The sequence below is a fragment of the Melanotaenia boesemani genome, chromosome 9 (assembly GCF_017639745.1).
Source record: "Melanotaenia boesemani isolate fMelBoe1 chromosome 9, fMelBoe1.pri, whole genome shotgun sequence".
Lineage (NCBI taxonomy): Eukaryota > Metazoa > Chordata > Actinopteri > Atheriniformes > Melanotaeniidae > Melanotaenia > Melanotaenia boesemani.
Window position 1 is genome coordinate 29059416 of NC_055690.1, and position 16246 is coordinate 29075661.

General features: G+C 38.6%; 1 protein-coding gene across 3 annotated transcripts in view; it reads right to left on the reverse strand.

Annotated features, from left to right (window-relative positions):
• b3gat1a (beta-1,3-glucuronyltransferase 1 (glucuronosyltransferase P) a) overlaps window positions 1–16246 on the reverse strand; it is an 85930-nt gene that overhangs the window by 35227 nt on the left and 34457 nt on the right. For all 3 annotated transcript variants that reach the window (XM_041995748.1, XM_041995747.1, XM_041995749.1), the window contains exon 2: window positions 13093–13312. The gene's annotated coding sequence lies outside the window, so the exon portion shown is untranslated. The remainder of the gene's footprint in view (window positions 1–13092; window positions 13313–16246) is intronic.

The following is a 16246-nucleotide window of genomic DNA, read 5'->3' on the forward strand; positions in this document are numbered from 1 at the left end:
CTGTTCAAAAGTAATAAACAGTCAACAAGAACCTTTATAGCTTCCTATTAACACATCTATTATAGGCTGTAGTGTTTATGTAGAAGAATGAGTCTTCCATGTTGTATGTATGGGCTTACCTAAGCCAAGTTTTTAACTGAGAACAGCAACGACGCCTCTGCTTGTTCCCTTGAATCTGTTTCAAGCCAAAACCTCCCTGTAAAACAAGCTAACTGTCTGCATGGCAAACTCTGGTACCTTGCTAATGATGTTAGATTCATGTGCAGCCTCATCGAATACAAATGTGTGAAATGAGTACAAGCTCATTAACAGTGCATAATGTAGTAATATATTGAAATTATATGTTGGCACCACATAAACAGTTTAAATAAAAAAAGACAGTTAGTAAACTTGTAGGGGTCGACTACAAATTCTGTCATATGGGCATCCTATATAACATGGAGGGGAAAGGCTCTCATAAAGGATGCCATCCAAACTGAAGAGGATTATTGAGCCTGGAATTATTCAAAATTCAAATTCCCACTGAATGTTTATAGTGCATATAATAGAAATTTCACAATATTCAGAAATTTGACCTTATTTTTAAATTGCCTGCAACTGTTCTGAGCAACAAAAGGGACAGTGCGTCATTTAGCTCATTAAATTTAGTTTGAGGAGTGCATTGCATTGATTTCAACTGTGACATGCCTCACACTGTGAACAGGCTTATTATACTTTAGCATAAGGTCAGAGGTTGGCAGGGGGAGCTCCCAGTTTCATTAGCTAATTAAAGCCAGCTTCCTCAGTGGGAGTATAGATGTTCAGCTCTCCACTGCACCTCTCAGACTTTTAACATTCTCGATCTACTTAGCTCCCAGTTCCTTAATGAGGGCTAGACCATGGATTTGTCTGATGAAAGATTCACCAAAGTTGAAATCCCCAATTATATGCCCTTGTGGAAGGAAAATATATATTATTATGAATCTGATTATTGCTAATTAAACCAGGGGGATTTTGATCCAATGCAGGGACAATGCAGATGAATTTTGTTTGAGCTGGGAAGTAATTGGTGTAAAGACAAGACAAGAAAAAGCTTCTCTAAGAAAGAATCTTGCATCTGCTTCTTTGACAATAGATCAGAAAGATGCAGCAGTGAAAGGAGGTAGTAAATGAAATTAAATGAATGAAAAACACTTAATTAATCCTAGAAGGAAATGCAATTGAAAAATTCAGGCTATTATCATATAAACTGAATTACATGGACATATTTTAGACTTGTCCTGAAATGCCTCAGTCATGAAGATGAAAATCTAATATTTGAGATTATAGATTGATGTAAAATAACATATAATAGATAGAACTTCTCAGGCTGGAGAGATGGGGCATTGTGAAAGACAGAGCAACACCATGACCGACAGTACTGTGGCATCTTGTGTGAAGATGAGGTGAAGTGCTTTCCCTTGGATAAATAAAACTTTTAAAGAAAAGTATTGCTGAGGCAGAGGCAGAAAAAAGTGATAGTAAAGCCTGCCACACAACAATTACATTATGCCCATCTCTGGTTTTCTCATTATTTGTCAGGGAGTTGCTGTGTGTGATTTTCCTTTGACAAGCTATCATTAGTGTTGAACCTGCCAATAAAACACAGCTCCCAGGGGACAGCTAACTGACTCATTTTAATAGTTTTTTATAATGAGTGGCTTTATTATTATTATTATTATTATTATTATTATTATTATTATTATTATTTCCCCTCTTTGCTACATATTTGAATCAATCAAGTTGTTAAGGCCTTATGTAGTATCTTATGAATAACCACCATACAGTTCAGCTCTTCCACTGATGTAAAAAAAGAAGAAGATATATTGCAAAAAAAATCATACCAAGTTATTCTTTATATTTAATATAAATGGATTTTTGGTAGCTGTAATACAATCCCACTTCCAGAAAGTCCGGGATACTATGTAAAAATGTGACTAACAGCAATATGCATTGGTTTGTAGATGTCATATACCAATATTTTATTTACAGTAGAACATGGAAAACATTTCAAATGTTTAAAGTGAGACTATTTCATGAAAAATATTTGTTCATTTTGCTACTATGAAGCAATTCTTTTGTAAAAGACAAAGTATACTGTTTAGCATTGTTTTGCTGAAATATAAGGTCTTTCCTGACAATATCATCATCAGGATAGGAGCACATACTGCTCTAAAATCTGTATTTATCCTTCAGCTTGATGATCCTTTTCCATATGTTGAAGTTGCTAGTTCCATAGGTATAAGTACACTCCCAAACAATCAGGTTTGCAGACTTTGAAACAAGTGATTTTGCTGGCATCAAATTCAAAATGAGCTTATGTTAAACATAAAATAAAGAAATGTCTCATTTTAAACATGTGATAGGATTTCTAGCTTGTATTATGTACAACATGTTAGTTTTCTATGTGGCAAATCAGTGTATTTTACACAGCTTCCCAGCTTTTTTGGAACAGGAATTGCACATTAGTTTAATAATTTTGTCAATCCCTTCCACACAAATGGTATTTCTTGAAAACCATAATAAAGCACTATTCTCTTATAAAATGTCAGATGATTAGAGATGATAAATGCTTAACAAAGCAGCAACTTAGCATAGTGTTCATCTAAACTGTAAAAAACAAGCCACCTTTGACATTTCAACCCCATCCTTTATAATCTGCTCTGTGCTGGCATCTCAAATCATTGCTTATCACTTGCTATTATTATTTGTCCTTCGACTCTGCTTGTATTCAGAAATGTAGTCACATTCAAAGAGCACCCTAGGGCAGAGAAAGATGACACCAACAGAACAGTGTTGACACAGCGACTGTGTGTCTGCTCACTGCAGAGGTGTCACTGACTCAACCGAGCAATGACTTTGCTGAGATAAAGAGAATGGTGGTGACAGCTGGCGTGCCTTCACCCACAACGGCATCACCAAATCCACAAGCAAGTTTCAGATACATATATGCTGTGCAGGCATCCGTGAAGATGTGCTCTGCTTTATCAACCAATAAATAATAGGAAACAAACTTCATGAGTCAAATGCAACAGACATGTTCTCACTATCTGTGTGCTACCTTGCTCATGATAGCTAAGTTTTTTTTTTTTTACAGAAATATGGATTGTGATATGTGGTTGTGCATAGCCTGATCTGTTGGAAATACAGAGCTGCATCCTTGGAAACAATGTGATGGGGGAGTCAATTAAAAGCTTTGTCATAGTACATATAAATTCCTTCATCTTGGTGCATATGAATAACCTTGTCTTTGTACTACGGAGACCAACAAAAGTCCACATAAAATGCGGGTGTGGTGATGGAGTAGATTCTCAAACTCTTACCTGAACTGGTATAACACAATATATAGAAAATGGATGGATGGTTTATATCAGGGTGTATGTAGCCAAGAAAATTCTTTTCTTTAACCCTCAGTGAGTTAATCTTCCATCCACAACTGCAACGACCGTTATAATATTCCTTTTAGTTCAGTTTTATCGGGTGAAAAGTGAGTCATCTCTGTAGCTCCCAATATACGGGCCATAGTGACACAGACACACACACTAAAGCAGCCATGCATCACAGCTAGCATGACTTTTCTCATTCCTAATGGTGATCAATAGCCTGTAGGATGAAGGAAACCCCACTGTATTTGTCACTGGACTGAACCATGGGACCTTGACGAGGGGGTGGCCAAAGAATGGCTGAGGTGGGTCGACATAGTTTCTATAATGAGCTCCCTTGGGGCTGCTGCATTATGAGTGGAAATGGTTCCAATTAGGCCATCCAGCTGGAAAGTCTGGGCAATGGGAGGGTTGGAAAGTGACAAAGTTATATGGAAGGTTATGGATGGGAACTGGCCACAATAAGGTGTTAACAGAGCTGCATCTTATTACTGGTCAGAGCAGGTGCCTTCTTATTTCCTCAAACTATTCAGATGAAAAAGTAATGAATGAAGCATCTCACACACTTATGCTAATGCACAGCTGTGTTGATGATTAGGTTCATATGTGAAATCCGGTTTTCTAAAAAATATAATTTTCTTGGTACTGAGTTGAAGATCATAGCAAGTTATTAAAGCTGGTGAATTCTAATGACCACTCAGAGCTGACAAATCATTACCAGCTTGATGAATGCATTGACTAAAGTATGACTGACCCCTCTAGCCTCTTGCCCTTTAAAAGGATCCCTAGTTGGATGGATGTAAAATAACCATTAAGCAAGCAGAAAGGTCATTGGGCTTTACTCAGTCATTTATCTTGTAGTAATTATGTAATAATGCCAAATGTTTACTAGCATAATAGGCTGCATCATAGTCCCTCCATTGTTTGAAAGATTTTTCATTTTAGTGAATTATCTATTGCGTTTCCATCATGTTTCTCATACTGCTTAATTTCCAGTTTTAACTCATCAGTCTTTGTCCCAAAATGCCTCAACACGGAAAAGAAAATATCTAAAACATGAGAAGTTCTAATGGCAACATAATCAACATTTTAATGAGCATTTCAGCAAAAACTCACATCTTTTAATTTATTTATTTATTATATTTACACACCAACAACTAATGCAATTTTGAATAGGTTGTGCTTCCTTGCCTTCTCTTGACCAATTTGTCAAGAGCTTTTAGAGATGCCAGTTGGCAAAGCAATGAACCTTTCTCACACTAATGTTGTTGCATTATGGAATAACCTCTGGTTGAGCATCAGAGATGATTTTCATCGACTCGCTATTGATTAGCTGCTCTTCCAATTCGGTCTGACACTGATAGATTTTTATGCAGCTCTGAGTTGAGGCAGAACAGAGAAGTCTGAGCACACTCAAACATACAGCACATCCCCAAATTCAGATGGTAATCCTACATAAGGAGGCTGCTTCATGCAGCTTCCCTTTGCAAATTGCTTTTGTTCTATGTGTGCATGCGCTTGACTTTCTCTATACCTTAACCACTTTACAAACCAGATGAGTGTGTCTGAATTTGTTAGTTTTGATACGGTTGGCGAGCTCAGAACACTCAAATGTTGCTGTTCATTATCAGTCTCACTGCTCTGACCATGTACTGAGATAAAATCAGAAAACAAATATTAATCTTTTGTTTTGGTCTTTGTGTAAGAGGCTGAAAAGCAATTTTTTACAAAAGTGGAAAAATAATGATAATAATAATCATTCATCTTTGTTTGTTTTGCAGGAATACTTTGAAATGTGCAGAGACTAAGATCAGCAGCAGCTACCAACAGCTACCATCGCAGACACAAAAGTGTTGCTGATTGGCCTAGAAAAATTGGAGATCAGAAGCTGATTTAACAAAAAGCCGCCATGAATTCTGGGCAAATCAAGACTCCTTTCAAACTGAAAAAACACACCTGATCACTCAAACTCATAATGTGGTCAGCTCGTTCAAGATAAAAATGGTTTCTGATTCCCAGAAAAAACTTTTTCAGGGAAAATCCACTTATTAAAAAAAAAATAATAATAAAAAAATCCAGGCAGAGAAAATCTCAGCCTTTCTAATGTGGTTTGGTGGAGTTCAACGGTACCAACTCATTAGTCAGCTGATGAAAGAGAAAGTGACTTAAGAATTGTCATATTTTTCCACCAGGAAACACTTTTTACAAAGTGTTTGCTTCCAAATCAGTGTTGTAAGAAAACTACAAATCATGAGGTATGTTTTTTCTTTTCTGTAATAAAGAGCCACTGGTCAGAAGGTGCCGTTGATTGTTACCATGGAAACACAGCTCTTAGCTTTGACTTTGCCATGGAATAGAGTGACTAAGTTGGTTTGGCTTTAAAAAATAAACAGAATTTAGTTGTGTGTTTGGGATATTTTGCAAATTATTGACAGATATTTTTTTAGTAAAGAGAACTTGCTAATCAAGCATATGCATAAATCTCTTTAATCAAATCAAACCAAACTTTATTTATATAGCCCTTAGTAACTTAGTAACTCAAAATGCTTAAAACAAAGCAACCAGGTGAAAACATATACATATGAAAAAACATAAAACTTAAAGCAACTTCTCCCTGCAGGCAGAGCATGTACTAAAGGGACAAATGAGAGACAAATAAAAACAAAAATATATTTAATTTTTGGATCTGATTTTCCCCTTTTGCAGCTGTTCTGTAGCACAGACATAAAGTGAAAACTGGATGCCCGTTGGAAAATAAAGACATAATTTAGCACGCAGAGGGAACCATTTCAGGAGTTGCTCTGAGAAGGTACTTTGAGTCAGACTGAATTGTACCATCAACCTGCCAGTTTCAGTGTTGCAGCACACTAAACAGCATTCACAGTGGCATTGTGTTAGGCTAGAGAGCAAGTAGAGAACAGAGCAGGAAGGCTGCCTTGGAGGGGTGTGTGTTTGAGGCTGTATAGCTGCAGGGTGAGACACACATCCCTTGGCACATCTCGCTTTGCTTTCTGACAGAGATGGTGAAAATCTGGTAGGGGTTGTGCTTTAGTTAAAGATGTCACCTTGTTAACTGGTGCTAGCTGTGCTTGGCTTGGTCTGTATGATAACACACACACACATACATACACAAATTCAAACACTAATGTGGTCTGATGGGCTTCAGGGTGATTTAAGCTCTTTAAAAGCCTCTGGGATCCCCTGATTTGTCTGTGCATGCAAGCATGTTTTTATTTGTGCCTGTGTTCATGTTCTTCTTCTTTTGTGTGCTCTTATGGCTGCATGTTGCCTGTTTGTGTGTGAGTTTCATCAGACAACTTAACACCAACTGTCACAATTCCCCAGAACCATGCTGTGTCTTGCAGTCCTAGCTATCTAATCTTGGAAAGGCTCACTGTGTTCAGGTACCATACAGTGTTGTAGCCAGCTGGCTCATGGATAAATCCTAAAATGTCTGAAAAGACTGAGGCTGTTATTTGGGTCATGATGGTTTTGGTGAAATGGATATGCTCAAAAGCTGAACTTTTAGTAATGTGACATTTACAGTGCTCATTTTTACTGTGCTCATTTTGGACAAATATAAGTTTTTCCTCATAATATAGCATTCTATCTTCAAGCATTGTGCTTGTGTTGTGTTAGTTACTATAATGCGCCATACCGGTCCTCTGTGGGTGTTTTACATTCAAAATCAGGTTGCCAAACGCTAAAAAAGACATTTCTCATGATAAGAATGAAGTTGCAAACAGTTGCATCACGGCACAACACTTTTCACTCCATCTAACTCTACAATACGACATTATCCAAATCTAAGTGAGCTGTTTCTTTATACATGGCTCTACATTTTGCTACATACAAGCCCCGAGCTGTTGCAAGCTCCTTTTGCTCTATATTCAGTGGCTATAGATATATAGTAGATTTTGGATGATGCCAGCAATGAGTATTCGTAAATGCAAATAACAAACAGTCTGCTTTGGTGTAAAAGCAATGAAGCAATGATTAGCAAAAATACTCACAAAACATTTCATTGCCAATTTCTTACTACAGTATTTTAGATTTAGCATTTGTATGTGTATTTGGCTTGTGTGAAATAACACTAGCAAAACTGCCAAGGGGCACAAATGTAATTGTAGTGTAGGTGGGAAAGCCAAGCAAATATTGATGTATTTAAGGGGTTCCTAAAACTGCCAAATGTGTGTGTTATTATCTCTGAACTGCGCACATTCCCTCCTAGTGAGTAATCATGTACAATGATTGTGTGTCATGCTTAGAAATGCATCATTAATCTGCAAATGATTCAGCAGCTAATGCCTTGAAATTGAAATGAGAAAACACAGACTGTAGAATTTCTGCATAGCAGGTTTGTGTCATTAAGGAACAAAGAGCTTGTGCCACAGAGGGCAGAGGGGATGCTGTGAGGTACTGCGAGTAACAAAATCCCTCCACATCATCAAGCTGAAATCGAGGCAGAAACCTCAAGGACTGCCTAGTTTGCAGGATTATGTAGAAAATACAATCAGTGCTTTTATTGCGATCAGACTTGGTGGGGGACAAATCTTCATTTAATAATTTATGTTCCAATTTCTTGTTCTGCAAAAATCTTTGGTCTCTTGCGAGTTTATCATGTAGGGCAAAGGAGAGACCTAGGACACTAGAACCAAATTGAAAATGCACTTACTGTTAATAAAAAAAAATGCCTGGAGGTAGAGGAGAAAATGATGGCCTATTCTAAACATGTTCTACATTCATAGGTCAGGATATACATAAATGTATATATGTATATACATAAATGTATATACCGCAGTATTGTGTATGAGCATTGTGTATGTTTAGAGACAGAGGTAGATAAATGCAAGTAGTGTACTTTCTTCTATTTCAATTGCAACTAGCCTTAAGCACAGCTCTGTTTTGCAGATGGTGCTCCATTACCAACAAATGATGACTCAGTCATTACCACAATCCTGATACTCCACTTCCAGACTGCAAATCTCAAGAATTAGATACAGGAACTGAGTAGAGGTAAAGACTTGCTCTAAAATCCCGTAACATGTAGGACAATCTTTTGCCTTTTTCAAAAACAAATTAATAGAATGTCTGCATTCATTCAACATGGAAGAAAATCAGGATTGTGCACGTGTAGAGTTTCACAGTGATTGAGGTACATGTGTATACACAACTTTAACAAGCTGAGTAAAACAATGCACATAATTTCTGCCCTCATGCATACACAGCTTTAGTCGGCAAACTACACACAGCTTTATGCATCTGGCCCCAGGTCTATGGCCAATGAGACCTTTAAATTTACTGCTAGATGACAGTACATTATTCATGCTCCTTCTTTAATATTTCCATATCAATTTACCCCAATTTAATTCACAATGCAAGAGCATTGCACAACATCTTTAGATCTGTAGCATTTAATAAAATCCCTACTATACTTGCATTGCTTGATCAACAAATCAAAAGAAAAATGTTAAAAAACGGCAAATTTCTAAAAACCCGCCTGGACACACCTTCCCAACTAATGACAGACTACAAATACAGAATTGGCTCATCTTAGTTGTCTCATTAAATCAAGCAGAAATTCATAGTAATCTTGAGTGATACCCTGTAATTGTACACATTTTTTTTTTCTTTTTATTCAGTGTTGGCCAGAGCTGAAGGAAAACAAAGGATATTTTATATGTTTCGTGGGTTGAGTTTCTCTCAGCTCTCTCTCCCATCTTCTCTCTTATTTTCTGCCAAGCACACACACACAATCATGCAATTTCATCTTCTACCCCTCCTTCTTACCCTAGTGTCCTCCTCCTTCTCCACATCATCCTCCATCCCTCTCTCTCAAAGGCAATTTCTTCCTGCCTTTGTCTTTTTTTGTTATTATTACCTTCCACTCTTCTCCACCTCCCCTAGCCTTCCTTCTTTCCCTCGTTTTCTCCATTCATCTCTCAACCCCTGTCTTTTTGACCGGCCCTCTCTGGGGGCGGATGTGTCTCCGTGGCCCTCTGCAGATCTAGAAAGGACATCCTCTCAGTTTAATTCAAGTCAACCCCAGCCTCCCGGTGCTCCAAGACGCAGCATGTGTGACAGCTCTACAGAGACAGCCAGAAGGAACAGACCAGTCTCATCTACATATACATGCATGTGCATGTGTCTGTATGTGTGTGTGTGTGCGTTGGAGTGCTGGTGTCTAAGTGTGACAGAGGAAGGGGTTTCTGGCAGCCATCTTTCAACACCTCTCTGCAGACGGAAAGAGTTAATTTCATCCTGGCAGCAATCAAGGCCGACTAAATTTATGATGAGAAGCTGCCATGTTGATTAGTCAGTGAGAATTCAGCTCACACCCATTTAAAGAGTTGGGAGTGCTTCCTAAATTATTATGTAACATATGCTTTTTGCTCTAAGCTCGATTGAGAGACTGTAAATAAAACTACAATCATGAAGACATTATGGAAAGCCGGCTTTTTTCACATGTTGGAGGCAAACATGGGCAAACAGCCTGGCAGCGGCCGCATGAGAGCCTGTCTGCATTAATATTGCAGGAGGGAGCATTTAATGCAGTATAATAGTTGCAGTATACTGTAACCATGTCCAATAAAACACAGTACATCCTCAAACATGAGCATTTAATTTACTTCTCTTTGCTACAGGCTTAAAATATGTTGGATATATAGCGGAGCTGTTATATAGAGTTTTGTAAACCTGTCAAAACCTGTAAACCTTTGCTGTTAATTGCTGCAAAATCCTCTGTGAAAAACCTTTTGCACCAGGCAATGAGTAGACTTATGTGCACCTGCAAATCTCAACAGTTACATAACTGCTGGCTCTTACAATATGGAACATAGGATTTTCTGGCCCACTAAACTAAAGTTCTCATGGAACTAGAAAACTGGACTTTTGAGAATAGAATAACACAATCCACCATCTATATCTGCAGAATTTAATCTATTATATCTTCAGAAATTAATACAAAAAAGCAAATCCTGTATAAGCAAAAATAAATGAGTGTCCAAAGTAGGGCTGCAACGATTAGTTGACGTTGTTGACAATAGTCGACAATAAAAATAGTCAACAACGAATTTAGCCGTCGACTATTGTCTGCAAAAAAAAAAAAAAAAAAAAACTACCGAGTGAAACATCGTCTTCTAATCCTATCTCTGCTGAGAGTTGCACAATGCACATCCACAAAGGGGGGAAAAAATAGAGTGAGACATCGTCTTCTTTTTTAACCTCTGCTGAGAGTTGTGCATGAGCAGTGAAATCCGCCAGGGGAAAAATGTGGTGGCGGACTAGGGAAGAAAACGGCGGCGGAAAACGTTAAAAGTCTGGGATAACTTCGCGTTAAACTTACAAAATAAATTAAATACATGTGAGATTTGTAAAGCGAACCTTGTGTACCACAGAAGTACGTCTGCAGTGCTCGAACATTTAAAGAGGAAGCACGTCAGACTGAACAACCTTATGCAAAATTTCAAAGCTGAAAGTGAAATAAGATCCATTTATAATAATCATGAGATACATAATCCGATTGGTCGACTAGTCGTTTTAATAGTCGGTGACTAATCAACCATCAGAATAGTCAGTAGTTGCAGCCCTAGTCCAAAGTTTAAAAGTAACAATAATTTTAAAAAGGCATCAAAAAACTGTAAGATTATGAAATTCCTGTAGCATTTTTGGTAGTTCAGGCTGATCCGATGCAATCTGGACTAGTGTGTTTCAGCCTTAACTATACACTGCATATTGACTTCACTAAGCTAAGGCCTAGGAGAACACTTCTACTGTAAGAAAAACATAGAAAAGCATTACTAATATAAGCACAAACCATTAGAGACAAGATTATTTCTGGAATAATCTTCTGTGGACATTTTTAATTAAGATAAAGTTCTGTAGAGATCCGGTGCTTCAGTTTACCTACATTAAAACATGGTGGGGGTTCCATCATGATTTGGGGAGGCTTTGCTGCCTCTGGTACGGGAAGCAGTGAATCCATCAAATGAATGATGAATGCAATTGGACCTGCAGATCTGGAAAAATATCAGATTATAATGAAAGAATAAATTTGCCATATTTCCTGAATATATTCTAAGATACACTTTCAGAGGTACCAATAATTTAGACCGCGACACTTTTTCTTCTTCTTCCACTGGGTAGAAAGCCTTGCTGAGTTAAAAACCAGAGGAACAATGCATTTTCTTGCACATTTGAGAGCTGGCATATCCCGCTTTATCTGCATTTCAATCTCATGGAGCCTTTACAGCATATTTCTGCACAACCAGAGTGTACATTCATGCTCAAACCCACATGAGATAGCATTTGGAAGCCGTGTACTGTGAGTCTGTGTTGTCATGATTTTTTTTGTTCAGTGCTATTACATGAATGTTTTTGACCGAATGTCATTATTTTAAAACCTAATGTTGGGATGTTACAAAGGTTAAATCTCTGATCTCAAATGGAACAAGAAGAGTCATTGTGATTCAAACCACATGACTGCTCTGATTTTTATGGCTTCATTCATTTCATCAGTCTCCCGGTTTGGTTAAAGGAAATGTCAGTGATCATCAAAATCATTAGCATTCAAGCTGTGGTGACCGTGAACATATTCTAAATAAACAGATCAGTGCCGAAAACTGTATCTAAATAATTCTTTTCTGAAAACATTTTCTAACTGTGGATAGAAACTCTTTATCATAACATAAGGCACTGATATTTGGTGCAGTGTGTTTGCTATCGACCCTTGCTGATATCCCAGGGTATTGTGGTTTATATAATTCCTATAGATCTGTGCAGTAACTGGTCTTGTTTTAGCCATGATTGTCTGCACCTTGGAAAAGGCAATATGAAGCTATAAAGTTTAGATCTATCTCACCCTCGCCTCACTAAGAAAATCTCAATATTTTCTTTGGTGTAGTGAGGAGAAAACAGAGCCTACAAGCGATTTACCACCCCGACCTATTTCACTCTTTCTCTCTCCCCCTTCTCTCTATCTAATCATTTACTGCTTCCACACCTTAAGATTATTTCTTCAGCTTTGTCATCAGCAGCATTGGCTCTTGAGCTCTCACACCTTCCCTTCCCCAACCGCCTCCCGCTCTCCTCCTCTGAGCCTACGTATATATCAGTCTCTAATAATATCAGAGGCCGGGGGGATTGTAGGCAGCAGAGGTAAGTGGATCTGTCAGATCATTTTGCCCCTGTCGTCTGCCTAATTCCTCTGCTGGATTTTCTGGTGAAAATGTAACATCTAATGGACAAGAAACAAGAAGAAAAAAAAAAAAAAGAAAGACAGCTGTGATTGAGTGGGATTGAGAGTGTGAGAGATAGCAGGTGGAGGCACCAACACTATCAGGATTCTACCTTTAATTGTTGTTTTTGATGCTCAGAGTATAAAAAAACTTCTGTAGAAAAAAAGTAACAACTATAGCTGCTGTGCATTTGCTCACAAGGGGTTTAAATAACAGTGGAAAAGCAGAACACAGCACTTGTCAAGGGCAGCTTGTCAGTTACCACCATTAACAAAACTACTCTTATATACTGGAAAAACATCTGGATAGATTCTCACCCTTCTTTACAAAGAAATCTATTTCTTCCATTCATTGCTCATTATAGTTATGAGTACAAAAATTACATGGATGCATAGCATGGTTGAGTTGTGTAGCACTGTGTTCCCGCACAACAATGAGAAGAAAACAATACTCACAAACAGAGCTGGGCCCAGCAAACACAGGCCCCTCCTCCAGCGTATTCCCTTCCTCCTGTGCCGTTGGATTCTCTCACAAGTCTTTGTTTCGAAGCTACCCCTAATTGGTGCCGTTTGGGGGAGCAGAGATGTGTGCAGCTCAAGGTGGTCAAATACAGCGGATGCTGTCACGGGTCACATCCAAACTCTCCCGGCAGTTTCACGTCCTCAGGGCCAGCCTCTGGGGAAACAAGAGCACGAGAGATGTGAAGAAGAATGAGCCTCCTCTTCCAGATACAATGAGGGGCATTGAAGAAAGGGAATGAGCAGGATGGCAGCTGGGAGGAGACGCTGCTGTAATATAACAGGCAGTGGGTTATTGTCGATGCCTATGACTGTGACAGATTTTTCTGTTTGCATCTGGACAGCTGTCTGGGGAGATAATAAGTGTGTGTGACTGTTTCTTGGATAAGTTAGAGATATTTGCTTTTTGCTGCCATGAAGTGTGATTGCAGCCATGAAGCTGATATCAGCTTGATAAAAATGAGATTTGTTTTACATTTTTGTCAACCACCTCTATGACCTTAGAGAACAACAAAGAAAAGAAATTATTATTAATAGTTTTATTTGCCCTGCTCACTGGGGAATGATGACAAGAAAATGTCCTATTAAGTTCTAAAAAAAAAAAAAAAAAAAAAAATGGCCAGGCGCTCAGCGAAACAGCAACTTCACCATTTATTCAGTCAAACCACTATTAATAGCTGCCCTCCTCTTATGCGTGTCCTCTGGGGAGGAACGTCATTTCGAAATGTCCATTTGGAGGCAATGAGACAAACACACCAGCTGCACTTCTCTCTCATTCCTCCACAATTCCTCTGCATGACTCCCTCAGCTACTGCTCTCCATTATTGATGAGACTTCCTCTGTGGGCCTCATCTGCCTCTGTGTTGGTTGTGCTTGCCTGTGGGCAGCCACTCTGGTTGTAGGAGAAGGACCAGCTGATGCCACGCAAGGAAAAATAAAAGGGTTGGGCGCATTAACAGCCTATTGACAGGATGCCATCCAGTGGGCACCCTTTGTTGCAAGTTTGCTGTTGGCTTAATCCAAATTCAATAGAGTTGTCATGAAGGGAGAACATAATTATTTCAAAACTATTGGGAACAGCCTTCATATAGGTCCAGCTGACTCACAGATACTCGACTTGTGATGCAGAATTCAAAACGTGCTTCACTGTGCTAAATTACAGCAACAAAAGAGAAAAGCACAGGAGGATAATTGTGTAGCCAAGCGAGGAAAAACAAGCTGCAAGGTCACTCATTTGAAGAAAACAGCTGTTTTCTTTATTGTGCTGTAGGCGAAAACGGCAGACAAATCAAAGATAAGCATTGCTGGGATGTAGGTTATCCTAAATTTAACATGGACTAAATCTACTTTTTATGGAAATTCAAGCAACTGAAGAAAAGCTCAGGACACATCAGATGCATTTGCATAGCTGCCTTTGATGCAGCCTAGTAGAACACACACACACACACACACCCACACACACACACACACACACACACACACACACACACACACACACACACACACACACACACACACACACACATACCAAATATCTATACACTATATCCACAAACCCAATGCTAGCTTGAGCTTTGACTTGATTATGATGACAAAACTTTAAAGCTGCACTTCACTGTACACACAGCTGTGCCAATATCAGGAAGATCTGAGTAAATTTAAATCAACCAACATAACACAAAGATAAAATTTCACAAAATAATCTAAATTAAAAACTGCAGGGACAAACTTCAAAACAGAGAAGAGTTTAAAAGGAACAAAAAGTCTCCATCAGGTCATTTCAATGTGAAAATGCTCTGCAGCAATAATCAGTGGCTCATACATTGGAGGCAGTGGATCGCATGCTGTGCCACTGCTCACTGGGGTTAAATATATAACCAAAGTGCTAACCCATAATGTGCCTTTTATGTAGCAACGGTCAGTCCACTGAATATAAATAGATGGCCTATAGGAGGTGTGATACAGGATGAGCAAAAAGATAGTGATCATTTTTAAAATGACAAGATTCCAATAAAGTCATTGAGATTAAGTTTGCAGACCTCAGTAACAATATGTCTGCTGACTGTAGGCCACAGTAAAACTGGGTGTTTGGGATTCATTTTATCTGCGATTTGCTGGCAGTATTGTTAACCAAAACCCCTCCAGTGAGAAAGAAAATGGCTGCTTAAAAAAGAAAATCTGAAAGCCTATTTTACACTCTAAAGGGGGAAAATGGGAACACTAAAGCTCTATTTTATTCTCATCCATTTTAAAAGCGGTCCTGAATGGCTTTATCTGACCAGTTTTCAACTCATTATAAAGCAGTGGGAGGTCATTAAAAGGACTAAGGCCAAAATGCCCCCCTTGCAGGAACAATGACATGTAGTGTGTGTGTAATGGTGATTTGGTGATTGCAGTTAGCAGCAGTGATGCAACACCTACCTGTTTTCAAATAACTATTTGTTTTTGTCTCGATGAGATGATGCTAATTTCACATTAAATTCTGTAGATCTTTCCTACCCATTGGAAATTGGATGTGACATTGAAATTTGCAATGCTTCCATAAACTCCTACATGACTTGATGCAGTTGGAGCAGAAACTCCAAACAGCAGCAGCTGGCTCCAGCACTGTTCACCCACTATTCTATCATGTTCTGCTCAGTGGCCAGACACCAAACACATAATCACACAAGTGCATGTACGTGGGTGCACTCACACTTTCATACACTTTCGGAGAGGCTCATGCTGTGCAGCGAGCTGTGGTAGCTCTAACGTGGGCTGACCATTATGACCATGTCAGTCTGTGCATCTGACAGTGATAGATGATTGGATAAAGTCTGAAGATGGATGGAACATGGAGGGAAACCAGACTGGGTCGCACTGGAATCGATCAACTTCAAACCTGCTAATGTGACTCACCAGAACTGAGGTGGACCTGTGTTCATTTTCACACATGCTATATTTGCAAGTTTACACATTGATGATCAAAAACAGAAAATTCCTCATATGGATGCTGTCTTGTAGAAATCAGATAACAAACACTCAGCATGTAAAGTTATTTTTTTATATTTCTTAAAGAAATTGGGATCCATTTTTTTTATTCGACAGCTGC